The sequence below is a fragment of the Geotrypetes seraphini genome, chromosome 2 (genome assembly GCF_902459505.1).
Source record: "Geotrypetes seraphini chromosome 2, aGeoSer1.1, whole genome shotgun sequence".
Lineage (NCBI taxonomy): Eukaryota > Metazoa > Chordata > Amphibia > Gymnophiona > Dermophiidae > Geotrypetes > Geotrypetes seraphini.
In genome coordinates this window covers 524,242,262-524,255,553 of record NC_047085.1, presented here as the reverse complement: position 1 = coordinate 524,255,553, position 13,292 = coordinate 524,242,262, and the positions used below count along the sequence as shown (strand labels likewise).

General features: G+C 42.1%; 1 long non-coding RNA gene across 3 annotated transcripts in view; it reads right to left on the bottom strand.

The window, feature by feature from the left end:
* Positions 1–13,292, bottom strand: part of LOC117354753 — a 31,543-nt gene that overhangs the window by 13,845 nt on the left and 4,406 nt on the right. For all 3 annotated transcript variants that reach the window (XR_004538238.1, XR_004538237.1, XR_004538236.1), the window contains 2 exons: positions 5,359–5,379; positions 5,031–5,075 (listed from right to left, as the gene is read on the bottom strand). This is a non-coding gene — a long non-coding RNA (uncharacterized LOC117354753). The remainder of the gene's footprint in view (positions 1–5,030; positions 5,076–5,358; positions 5,380–13,292) is intronic.

The following is a 13,292-nucleotide window of genomic DNA, read 5'->3' as shown; positions in this document are numbered from 1 at the left end:
TCTGGCGCAAGCCTCCTATCATTTTCGTCGCCCTCCTCTGGACCGCCTCAAGTCTTCTTACGTCTTTCGCCAGATACGGTCTCCAAAACTGAACACAATACTCCAAGTGTGGCCTCACCAATGACCTGTACAAGGGCATCAACACCTTCTTCCTTCTACTGACTACGCCTCTCTTTATACAGCCCAGAATCCTTCTGGCAGCAGCCACTGCCTTATCACACTGTTTTTTCGCCTTTAGATCTTCGGACACTATCACCCCAAGGTCCCTCTCCCCGTCCGTGCATATCAGCTTCTCTCCTCCCAGCATATACGGTTCCTTCCTATTATTAATCCCCAAATGCATTACTCTGCATTTCTTTGCATTGAATTTTAGTTGCCAGGCATTAGACCATTCCTCTAACTTTTGCAGATCCTTTTTCATATTTTCCACTCCCTCTTCGGTGTCTACTCTGTTACAAATCTTGGTATCATCTGCAAAAAGGCACACTTTTCCTTCTAACCCTTCAGCAATGTCATTCACATAAATATTGAACAGGATTGGCCCCAGCACCGAACCCTGAGGGACTCCACTACTCACCTTTCCTTCCTCCGAGCGACTTCCATTAACCACCACCCTCTGGCGTCTGTCGAACTGCCAGTTTCTGACCCAGTTCACCACTTTGGGTCCTAACTTCAGCCCTTCAAGTTTGTTCAAAAGTTTGTGCAAAAGGACCTAACGATACTGGAAGAGTGGGCGAAAAAGTGGCAAATGAGCTTTAACATAGAGAAATGCAAGGTCATGCATGTAGGGAAAAAGAACCCGATGTTCAACTACAAAAAGGGGGGATCACTGCTAGGGGTAAGTAACCTTGAAAGAGACCTGGGGTGATGGTAGACACAACATTGAAGGCGTCGGCACAGTGTGCGACGGCTTCAAGGAAAGCAAACAAAATGTTGGGTATCATTAAGAAGGTTATCACGGCCAGGACGAAGGAAGTCATCATGCCACTGTATCGTGCAATGGTGCGCCCACATCTGGAGTACTGTGTCCAGTACTGGTCGCCGTACCTCAAGAAGGACATGGCAATACTTGAGGGAGTCCAGAGAAGAGCCACTAAACTGATAAAGGGTATGGAAAACTTCTCATATGCTAACAGGTTGAAAAAGCTGGGGCTATTCTCCCTGGAAAAGCGGAGACTTAGAGGAGACATGATAGAAACCTTCAAAATCCTGAAGGGTATAGAAAAGATAGACAGGGACAGATTCTTCACACTGTGGGGAACCACAAGTACAAGGGGGCACTCAGAGAAATTAAAAGGGGGCAGGTTTAGAACAAACACTAGGAAGTTCTTTTTTACCCAGAGGGTGGTGGACACATGGAACGCGCTTCCGGAGGCGGTGATAGGCCAAAGCACGTTACAAGGCTTCAAAGAAGGTTTGGATAGGTTCCTAGAGGATAAGGGAATTGAGGGGTACAGATAGGGGTTGAGGTAGATTATAGGAATAGTTAGGGACCACTGCACAGGTGATAGGCCTGATGGGCCGCTGCGGGAGCGGACCTCTGGGCGGGATGGACCTCTGGTCTGACCCAGCGGAGGCAACTTCTTATGTTCTTAAGTTCTTTTATTTAAATAAATCTTTAATGATTTTTAAAACTTTGACAATTCAATACAATACAATTATCACAAAAACATAAATATATCATATAACGCATTATTAAACAAATTTTTGGATTTGCCTTAGGTTGTGCATGGTTGCGAATGCCTTCTGGATCGTTTTGCTGATTTGAAGTTGCATGGTGCAGCCTTTGTTTATCATTATTCCCAGCAGTTTTAAGCTGGGTTGTATGGGGTATGTGATGGCGTCTAGTTCTAGGTTTGTTATGGTTGTGGTTTTGTTTTTTTCTAGAAGAAATTGATTTTGTCTTGATTCAGCTTTAATTTGTGGTCTCTCATCCATTTTGACACAGTTTCTAGTGCAGTGTGTAGTTTGTTCGTTGTGTTGGGGTTGATTTGGTCGAAAGGGCGATGGTGATGTCATCTGTATAGCTGTATGAAGTTAGGCCTATTTCATGTAAGCATGTGCCAAGTGTGGTTATGTAAAGGTTGAAGAGTGTTGGAGATAGTGGGGAGCCTTGGGGGACTCCGCAGGGGTTGTTCCAGGATTCAAACTCTTCCTTGTTTGCTTTAACTCTGTATTTTCTTGAGCAGAGGAATCCTTCAAACCAATTGTAGACTTTGCCTGGGATTTTTATTGCCTCTAGTGTTTGTAGTAGGATGCTGTGATCTACTAGGTCAAATGCCGCTGTGAGATCGAGTTGTATGAGTAGCATTTTTTTACCTTTACTTAGGTGTTGTTTGGCTGTGTCTAAGAGGGAGACTAATAGTGTTTCTGTGCTGTAGTTGCCTCTGAAGCCTTATTGTGAGGGGTGGAGTATGTTGTGGTTTTCAAATATTTGGTGAGAAGTTTTGCTACGAGGACTTCCATTAGTTTGATGTAAAGCGATATGGAGGCTATAGGTCTATAATTGGATGGATGATCTGTTTTTCCCTTTGAGTCTTTCAGGATAGGTGTTATGATGATTTCGGATAGGTCTTGTGGAAACTGGCCCTCTGTTAGCATGTAACTGATCCACCGCATAAGGTGGGTGCGGAATTTAGTGCTGGCTGCTTTTAACAGTTATGGGGCAGTGGTTGAGGTCACAGGCTACATGATTGCATTTGTTGTAGAGTATTTCTAGGTTGGGCCATTGAAAGTTTGGGAAGTCTGATCAATTTCTGTCTGCTGCGTAGACCTCTTTTTCTATGGGTGGTAGTGAGATTTTGTCGAGATGGTTTGGGTCCCAGTGAAAGTGTTTCTGGCTGTTGAGATTTTGTTTCTTAAGAATTCAGTCAGTTGGTTTGCTGTGGTGGGAGGTGCAGTATTGGTGTCTAGGTAGGGTTTGGTGTCTGTGAGTTCCTTTAGAAGTTTGAAAAGTTTTTTGGTGTCTTGGATTTCTGTGCCTATTTGAATGGTGTAGTATGATTTTATTTAGTAGTATGATTTTATCAGAAAATAATATTAAATATTGAACTAGGCCAGTTACTGGGCAGACTTGCACGGTCTGTGTCTGTATATGGCCGTTTGGTGGAGGATGGGCAGGGGAGGGCTTCAATGGCTGGGAGGGTGTAGATGGGCTGGAGTAAGTCTTAACAGAGATTTCGGCAGTTGGAACCCAAGCACAGTACCGGGTAAAGCTTTGGATTTTTGCCCAGAAATAACTAAGAAAAAAAAATAAAAAAATTTAAATTGAATCAGGTTGGGCAGACTGGATGGACCATTCGGGTCTTTATCTGCTGTCATCTACCATGTTACTATGTTACTATATTTTTTTCTTTTAGCTTTTGTTTGTATTGTTTGTTCAGTATTGTCCAAGTTGTTTTTGTGTGTTCTTGGTTGTCTTTTCACCATTCTCTTTCAAGACATCTGCATTGTCGTTTGAGTTGTAGTAGTTCGTTGTCAAACCATTTGTCTGAGCATCTGCAGATTCTGGTTTTTCTTTGTGGTTGTGTCATGTCGTCAAGGATGGCTGTGCTTAGAGTGCACCGATGGTTTAGGAAATCCTTGGGGTTGCCATCTTGGATCATGGTGTCTACTTTATTCCAGAATTTAAGTGGGTCGATCTTGTTGTGTGTTTCGTATGTTAAGCTTTGGTTATTTTGTTTGGTTTTGCCGTGTCCAATTGATTTTGAAGGTGTATCTTTAGTGGTCTGACCAGAGGGTGCGAGACCAAGTTCCATTTGTGGTGTGTATGTCTTGTGTGGTGGATGTTTGGGACATGAAGGCAGCTATGTCGATTTGGTGGCCCTTTTCGTGTGTGGTTTGTGGGTCCAGGATTCTGTAGGAAAGGGTTTTGAGGAATGCGAGGAGGTTTTCTGTTTGATTGGAAGATTCGTCTTCTAGGTGCAGGTTAAGATTGCCTAGGATTAGGTTATATGTTGATATGAGGGAGATTCTGAGAATAAATTCTTCAAATTCTGATTTTGCTATGTTCCAATTTCCTGGTGTTATGTAGCAAAGTAGGCATATTAAGGTTTCTTTCAGTGTGGGGCTCGATAGTTGGCATGAGAGTAGATTCATGTGTGGGGTGGAGGCTTTGTCCTGTAGGGCTATATTTAGAGTGTTTTTGGCTAGGATGGCTAGTCCTCAGCCTCATTTTTTGTCTCTGCAAACTACTTGTATTTTGTAGCCTTGTGGACACACTTCTGTTATTCTGGGGTCGGCATCTGAGGTAGCCATGTTTCTGTGAGGAAGAGGCATCCTAGTTTTTCTGTTTCTATCCAGTCCCTTATAATCTCAGTTTTGGGCCTAGGGATCTGATGTTCATGTATGCGCATTTTATTGATGTAAATTCTCTTTTAGTGTTACTTGAAGTTTTTGGGTAGATGAGGTAGTTTGCTTGGGGGGTTGGTTTGTTCCTGGGATGGTTTCGGGAGGCGTTTGTAGGTCTTCTCCCCCAGGTCTGGGGAATCCTGTGGTGCATGCAGGAGGAGCAGTCAACCACGTTTATATGGTATCTCCCTGCTGGGTGGTGGTTTCTATTACTTGTTACTAAAACTGGAATAGGAGAGTTATAGTTTACTTTTGCTTTCCGGTTTGTTAGGATCAAGAGTAACAGGATGATGACTGTTCCTGTTTTGAAATCTTCATTTTGTGGAGTTGAGAGGTGTGGGTTGGTTGGTATGTATGTGAGAAAGTTTGGAGTGAGTTGTATTGCTTTTGAGGTTTTTTTTCTAGTATGGGTAGGATTATTTTTTTGTTCTAGGGGGGACTGGAGTGGCGTCGAGCGGTGGAGGGAGGGGCAAGATGGAGGGAACCTTCCTCCTTCCTCTCCCTTGTTTCATAGACCAGAGAGAGGAGGGGAATCAGAGGCCAAGATGAATGTTTGAAACAATATACTCCTGAAAGTGATAGAAAACCAGAGAGAAGGGGGTGGCTAAATGATTGGTAATTGCTGTCTTTTACCTATGCTCAAATTGCTAATATACCTAACAAGAGGAAGTTGGATTTACCAGCAATTATGTTCCATGGGATTTCTTGTTTCTCAGAAGAGCTTTCTGCAAGAAAAAAGAAACAAACCAGGTACAAGGGAAGAAGGAGAGTGAGATTCTAGAGAAAAGCAGCAAAGTCACTTCAAAGGGATCAACCAGAAGAGGCACAAAGATTCTCACAGATATCCACACAGCAACACTCGTACATGCACACACACGCACACGCCAGACACAGAGCTAGACACAGTTGCTACAAAGAGCAAGTTTTGCTGACACACTAACTCCAAAAAAGAAGCGGTTTTGAAATTTACAACAGTTGAGAAGAACAAGAACAAAAGTCTGGACTTACCAATAAATCAGAATGCTTTTCCTAAAGGGAAGAACGAGAGCAGAGATTTTAGAGAAGATCAGTAAAGTCACTGTTCTGTCAGCAAAGGCATCAATCAATGGAGGTGTGCAGACACCTATGAACACGTCTGTGCACACACACACACGCTAACAGATAGTGAATGCAGACAAGAACAGACACATGTACCGGGAGCATAGCCACGGAAGGTCCCAGGCCCACCCAGTTTCACCTAAAGCCCACCCAGAGGCAGTGCACACCAGCTACCAAGGATTACATATCTCTCAGTCCTTTTTCCTCCCTCACCCCTCCATGGTATTTCAGTGAATTATGGGTGTCAGGCCAACCAACACAATGCTGGACCTGTGGGGAGATGGGTGCTGGGTGCTGAAGGGAATAATAATTAATAATAATAATAATTTATTTTTATATATCACCTACCCAGCAGTTCAAAGCAGTTTACACAATAGGTTCTCAGCATACAATATAATAATAACATCATACATAATATAATTCTAAGTAACTAATACAAGCATAAAAATAATGAATAAAAAACCACAAAATAAACTAAAATAGTATAGATAAAAAGATTAAAAGTATATTATAACTACATGATAATATGAAAATCGATAATGTATATTATATTGTTTAAATAAGTGGGTTTTAAGATCTTTTCAAAATTGATAGAAAGTAAGAAATGGAAATTGAAGGGGGAGAGGTGCTGACCCTGCGGGAAAGGTTGGGTCAAGGAATGGAGGTACTCCATCTGTGGGCAGGAGGGCTAGGGATAAGAGAGAGGGGTGCTGAATTGGTGGCGGGGGGACTGGGAGCAAGGAGAGGTGCTAGACCTACAGGGTGACTGAAGGCAAGATCTGCAAGGAATGGCTGGAGAGAAGAGAAAGAAATTATAGAAATGCATGGGGGAGGCCTGTATAAAGGGTCGGGACTGGAGGGAAGGGAGAGAAGTGCTGTTCCATAGGAGGATTTACAGGGAAGCAGTGGCATGCGGAGAGGGCTTTCAGGGGATTCAGTGGGCAGCCTGCTCAACCAGTCAAACTGCATCAAACAAAAAGGAAACCAAAAGGGAAAAAAAGCAGGGCTCTTGGGCTGGGGATTCTCTGAACCCCCTGGTCTGAATTTGATTGGCTGAGCACCATTTGCCTTATGGGTGTGGGGTAAATCTCCTTAAGGCCCTGACCACATGTCACTGCAGGGAAGGGAGAAAGATGCCAGAGCAAGGGGTTGAAGAAAGAGGGAGACAACTGATTGACCCACAGTGGCAGAAAGAGCCGGATGCTGAAGGAAGAGAAGAGAGAGAGAATCAGAAGTTGGATGGGTGGTGTGGGCGATGCAGAGAGGGGAGAAGATGGACTCAGAGGAAACACAGGTGACATGATAGACACAAGGCAGTGAATCAAAGCTCTATGTATGCTGTATGGGGATGGAGTATGACCACAGAGGGATAATACTTGTCATGATGGGTGTGGGAACATGGAAAGAAAGAGACCATTTTGAACATGGGGGCACAGAGAGAAGATACTAGATTTTTTGGGGAGAGCAGGGACTCAGGGAGATGCTGTACATAGAAGGGCATAGGGACAAAAGCGTTGATGCTGGACAGAGAAGCTAGAGATAGAGGAGTGAGGATGGATGATACTAGACCAGAGATACTAGACAAGGAACTATAGGAACACAGAGAAGGGAGATGGAGGGTGAACATGGGAAGAAAAGAAATGTCAAATGGACAGGAGATCCTGGTGAGTGAGCTAAGAGACGAAAGAGGGAAGCAGAAATCAGAGACTGGGACCAACTTGATTTGAAAAATAAAATGAACATAGAACAAAAGGTAAAAAAAAAACAACTATATATATTTTTTGTGATTAGAATGTGTCAGGTTTTATTGTATTTGTTGCCAGAGTGGTGTTAGACATAGCTGGGACCCCAAAGATCATTACCAGGTTGAGCTGCCTTCAGCTTCCAGTGGTCTTGTGGCTCTTTCTGGCCATGGGGTCAAGGGCAATTGCACAAGTTTCATTCCTCTAACACCATGTGCTATCTTTACATTTTTGCACAGTCACCTCCTCCTTCACTCTTCTCTGCTTCTGGAAATGACTATGCCTCCTTTGGGGTCAACTTTGGAGATTGTTGTCATAGCCACAGGGTGCTCTCAACCCGGTCTGGTTCTGGCTCCTGGCTCATAAGAATTTCCGCTGCTGGGTCAAACCAGTGGTCCATCGTGCCCAGGAGTCCACTTAGGTGGCGGCCCCTAGGTCAAAGATCAGTGCTCTAAATTAGCCAAGCCTCACCTACATACTTTCCAGTTGAGCAGAAACTTGTCCAACTTTGTCTTGAATCCCTGGAGGGTGTTTTACACTATGACAGACTCCAGAAGAACGTTCCAGTTTTCTACCACTCTCTGGGTGAAGAAGAACTTCCTTACGTTCATACAGAATCTATCCCCTTTCAACTTTAGAGAGTGCCCTATCATTCTCCCTTCCTTGGAGAGGATGAACAACCTGTCTTTATCTACTAAGTCTATTCCCTTCAGTATCTTGAATGTTTCTATCATGTCCCCTCGCAATCTTGTCACCATCTAAAATTAAATATAGTCATTACTGAACTCCTTTTCTTTCCTCCTAAACCCACCTCTCCTCTTCCCCCATTCTCTATATTAGTAGATAACACTCTTATACTCCAGTCTCTTCAGCTTTCAACCTCAGAGGTGATCTTTGACTTGTCGCTCTCCTTCTCCTGGCATATCCAACAGATTGCTAAAACTTGTCATTTCTTTCTCTATAATATTGCTAAAAATCCTTCCTTTTCTTTCAGAGCACGCTGCCAAGACCCTCATCCATGCTCTCGTCACCTCTCATCTGGATTACTGCAATGCACTTCCTGCGGTTCTTCTGCTAAGCCATTTCTCTCCCATTCAATCTGTTGAAAATGCTTCTGCATACCTCATATTCCGTCAGGGTCATTATATCAACATTACTCTTCTCCTTAGGTTGCTTCACTGGCTCTCTGTCCATCTCTGCATACAATTCAAGCTCCCTTTACTGACATCAAGTGTACTCACTCTGTAGTTCCTCAGTATCTCTCCTCTCTTATTACTCCCCATACTCTCCCCAGGAACTCCATTCGTCAGACAAGTCCCTCCTGTTGGTACCCTTCTCCCTTACTGCCAACTCCAATATCCTTCCCTTCTACCTTGCTGTGCTGCATGCCTGGAACAACCTGCCTGCCTCATTACATCAGGCTCCATCTCTGACGGTATTCAAATCCAGGCTGAAAGCCCAGTTATTTGAAGCTGTGTTTAAACATAAACATAAATCATTTTCTAGACCACTTAACCAAATAGTTCTAGGCGGTTCATAAAAGATGAGCTTAACTATTATCTGAGTGAAAATATTTTTCCTCTTATTGGTTTTAAAAGTATTTCCCTGTAACTTCATTGAATGTCCCCTAGTCTTTGTAATTTTTGATGGAGTGAAAAATCGATCCACTTGTACCCGTTCTGCTCCAATCAGGATTTTATAGACTTCACTCCTATCTCCCCTCAGCCATCTCTTTTCCAATCTGAAGAGCCCTAACCGTTTTAGTCTTTCCTCATATGAGAGGAGTTCCATCCCCTTTATAATCTTGGTCGTTCTTCTTTGAACCTTTTCTACTCTGTCACATCCGGGCTCTATAAGGATACCCTGAGCTGCCGGGTAGTGGCACGTTGTTCACTTCTGGCGTGGTCCCTTTAGAATTAGGGTATCCTTTCAAGTTGGCTGCCACTGGCAAATGCCTAACCAAGCTTACTTCCAAAGATTTAAAAAAAACCATGGTTGTCAGAATGACCTTGGTTCAAAACACAAGCTTTATTCGGCCACCAGCCACAGGATCATCATGCAACCCAGGTTTCCCTGGTAGCATGAAAATAATACAAACAAAAAGGCAAACGTTTTCACTTCATTCACTGAATCTCACTAATAAGCTTTGGGCTTGCTTGACAAACCATATACAGTCCCCTGTACCAGAGTCCTTCAATCGGGCATATCTCCTGATGCCAGTGCAAAATACAGTCCATTAGCTTTCAATAAAGCTAAGCAGTGCAACCGTTAATAGAAACAGCTTTCCCATGCAGAGCTATAGGAGGAACATTCATAGTAGTGTGTTTTTTAGCAGTGCAATCACTCTCCAGCTGGGCTGGAGCTTCCCAAAGGAAATGGAGCAGGATTACTCTCAGATTCTTAATCTCTGTTCCTAAGTGACATGCAGGTTAATTACCTTACACAGTTGCTATGCTAATCAGTTCCAAGCGGGGCTCTTGCACAGAGTCCTGAAACCAGGGAGCCTTAAGTTTTACCAGGCTAAAACTACAGCCTAGTGTTTGGCTCAGCTGCTCACATTTCATAGAGAGGAGAAAACCGTCACATTTCTTAGAGCTCAGCAAACCAGGCAGAAAAAAAACACCTTTTCACAGACTCACTGTTAACTCGGCTATCTCCATTTCCTCTGGCCAGCTCTCAACCACAGTGCTATTATCTTCCACCACCATCGGCTCTGGGGAAAAGAATTCTGGAAGTAAGTTACCAGCCAGCTCTTCAGTCATCTCCCAGTCAATGATGTGGAACTGTAGATGACAGCAGATAAAGACCCGAATGGTCCATCCAGTCTGCCCAACCTGATTCTATTTAAATTTTTAAATTTTTTCTTCTTAGCTATTTCTGGGCAAGAATCCAAAGCTCTACCCGATACTGTGCTTGGGTTCCAACTGCGGAAATCTCCGTTAAAACCTACTCCAGCCCATCTACACCCTCCCAGCCATTGAAGCCCTCCCCTACCCATCCTCCACCAAATGGCCATACACAGACACAGACCATGCAAGTCTGCCAAGTACTGGCCTTAGTTCAATATTTAATCTTATTTTCTGATTCTAGATCCTTTGTGTTCATCCTACGCTTCTTTGAACTCAGTCACAGTTTTACTCTCCACCTTCTCTCTCGGGAGCGCATTCCAGGCATCCACCACCCTCTCCGTAAAGTAGAATTTCCTAACATTGCCTTTGAATCTACCAACTCTCAACATCAAATTATGTCCTCTGGTTTTACCATTTTCCTTTCTCTGAAAAAGATTTTGTTCTACGTTAATACCTTTCAAGTATTTGAATGTCTAAATCATATCTCCCCTGTCTCTCCTTTCTTCTAGGGTATACATATTCAAGGCTTCCAGTCTCTCCTCATACGTCTTCTGGCGCAAGCCTCCTATCATATCTGGACCGCCTCAAGTCTTCTTACGTCCTTCGCCAGATACGGTCTCCAAAATAGAACACAATACTCCAAGTGAGGCCTTACCAATGACCTGTACAGGGGCATCAACACCTTCTTCCTTCTACTGACTACGCCTCTCTTTATACAGCCCAGCATCCTTCTGGCAGCAGCCACTGCCTTGTCACACTGTTTTTTCACCTTTAGATCTTCGGACACTATCACCCCAAGGTCCCTCTCCCCGTCTGTGCATATCAGCTTCTCTCCTCCCAGCATATACGGTTCCTTCCTATTATTAATCCCGAAATGCATTACTCTGCATTTCTTTGCATTGAATTTTAGTTGCCAGGCATTAGACCATTCCTCTAACTTTTGCAGATCCTTTTTCATATTTTCCACTCCCTCTTCGGTGTCTACTCTGTTACAAATCTTGATATTATCTGCAAAAAGGCACACTTTTCCTTCTAACCCTTCAGCAATGTCACTTACATACATATTGAACAGGATTGGCCCCAGCACCGAACCCTGAGGGACTCCACTACTCACCTTTCCTTCCTTCGAGCGACTTCCATTAACCACCAATTAATTAACCACCAATTAATAGTATAAGCCTTCCTTTGTTTTATAGAATTTTATACACATCTGGATTGGATGGGTAGATGGGGGGAAGATATTTCTAGTATTATTTGGTAGTTATAAGTTCTGTTTTATTGTACCAATTGTTGTATTTTTTATATGCACTTTGTGTATGTTTGAAAATGAATAAAGATTTATATTAAAAAAAAGATCTGAGCAATCCTTTTCCAAATTTAAATAACTTTGGAAGATTTTTTTTTTCAGGGTAACTCTAAATGAAATTCATGGCATCAGTAAATCTATTATTAAATTAATCATTTGAATAGTATATTGTTTTTATATTTTTTATTTTCATTGTAAGAATATCTTGTTTGATTGTTTTATCTTTCCTATTAATATTGGCATTCTCTTCATCGTGATTTGTTTTGTAAAAGCTTTGACCTTTTGCGTTAAGAGAGACATCAAATGAAAAATAAAAATAAACATAATGAAAAGAACCAAAAGATTGTGGGACAGAAAATCAGATGTACCAGTTTGTAGTTTATTATGTGGCCAAATAACTTCATATCAGTAGGCTGGTATCAAGATATGAGCTTACACTGGAGGCTTCTGTGCTGTGCTGCTCATTTGTAGCCTCTTAAACTGCATGGATTTTTTGTGACTATCACGTTTTTATATTTAAGGCAGCCAAGGGCCTTATAAGACCCCTGAGGAAGGCATTTTACTTTGCTAGAACTCGGCCTGTGTTATTTGGTTTTTATCTTGTGGGTCACTTGTGACTATATATATCCTTTGTAGTTTGTTTTTAAGTCATTTGGGCACTGGTATGTCTGATCTGTTCCATAATCTTTTTGTTGTTTTGCTGCTTCATCTCCTTTGTGCCACCTTTTGGATTTTGTTCTTTTGTCTTAAGGCATTACTGGTGCAAGATATTGTATTCAGTTCTGATGAATCAGAGAAATTAAACAAATTTCTGTAATTCTGGATAATGTAATGGGCCTGTTTGACAAACTGAACAATAGCAAATCAACTGGACCAGATGGTATACATCCCAGAGTGATGATAAAAATGAAAAATGAATTTGTAGAGCTATTGTTAATAATTCGGAAATTTTCATTAAAATGCAGCATAGTACCAGAAAAATAGAGGGTGGCCAACGTGACGCTGATTTTTAAAAGGGTTCCAGGGGTGTTCTGGGAAATTATAGACCAGTGAGGCTGACGTCAGTGCTGGGCAAAATGGTTGAGACTATTATAAAGAACAAAATGACAGAATCTTGCAAGCATGGATTAATGAGAGAAAGCCAACATGGATTTAGTCAAGGGAAATCTTGCCTCACCAATCTACTGAATTTCTTTGAAGGTGTGAATGAAGATGTGGATAAAGGTGAGCCATTTGATCAAGTTAAAATTTGATTACTCACCTAACTTGAATTCTTGGTGAAATACAATAGTAAAAAAGGGGGAATACAATATTTAAACAAAGACATAAAAACTAAATACAAAGAGAAAATGATAAATAAGAAGAAGGAAAGAGGAGTAACCACAATAAAGTTTAGGCTAGAAGACATTAACGGAAAATACAATGGGAATAAAGGGAAAAATTCAATACTGCTGAATACCTATTGACAGGTACGAAAAGAAGAAAGAAGTTAAAAAAGAAAAAGTAAGATTAAAGAAGAACACCAGATTCATCTGGTGTGATATAACAATAGCTGAGCTGATGTCACCTGCTGATAATATTTATTGAATGATGGTGTGAGTAAAATGGGTGGGGCAGAGGGTGAGAGGAATATATGAAGTGTTATTAAGGATCTATAGAATAAGGATTGACAAGTTTATAAGAGGAGATAAAAAGGGATTCAGGAAAGGGAAATCATGTTTGACAAATTTACTCCAATTTTTTGAGACCGTGAACGAGCAAATTGATAGTGGGAAGCCGGTGGACATAATATACTTGGACTTCCAGAAAGCGTTCGACAAAGTTCCACATGAAAGACTTCTCAGGAAACTACAAAGCCATGGCATAGAGGGGGATATACAAAGATGGATAGGCAAATGGCTGGAAAACCGAAAGCAGAGAGTGGGCATAAATGGAAAGTTCTCCGAT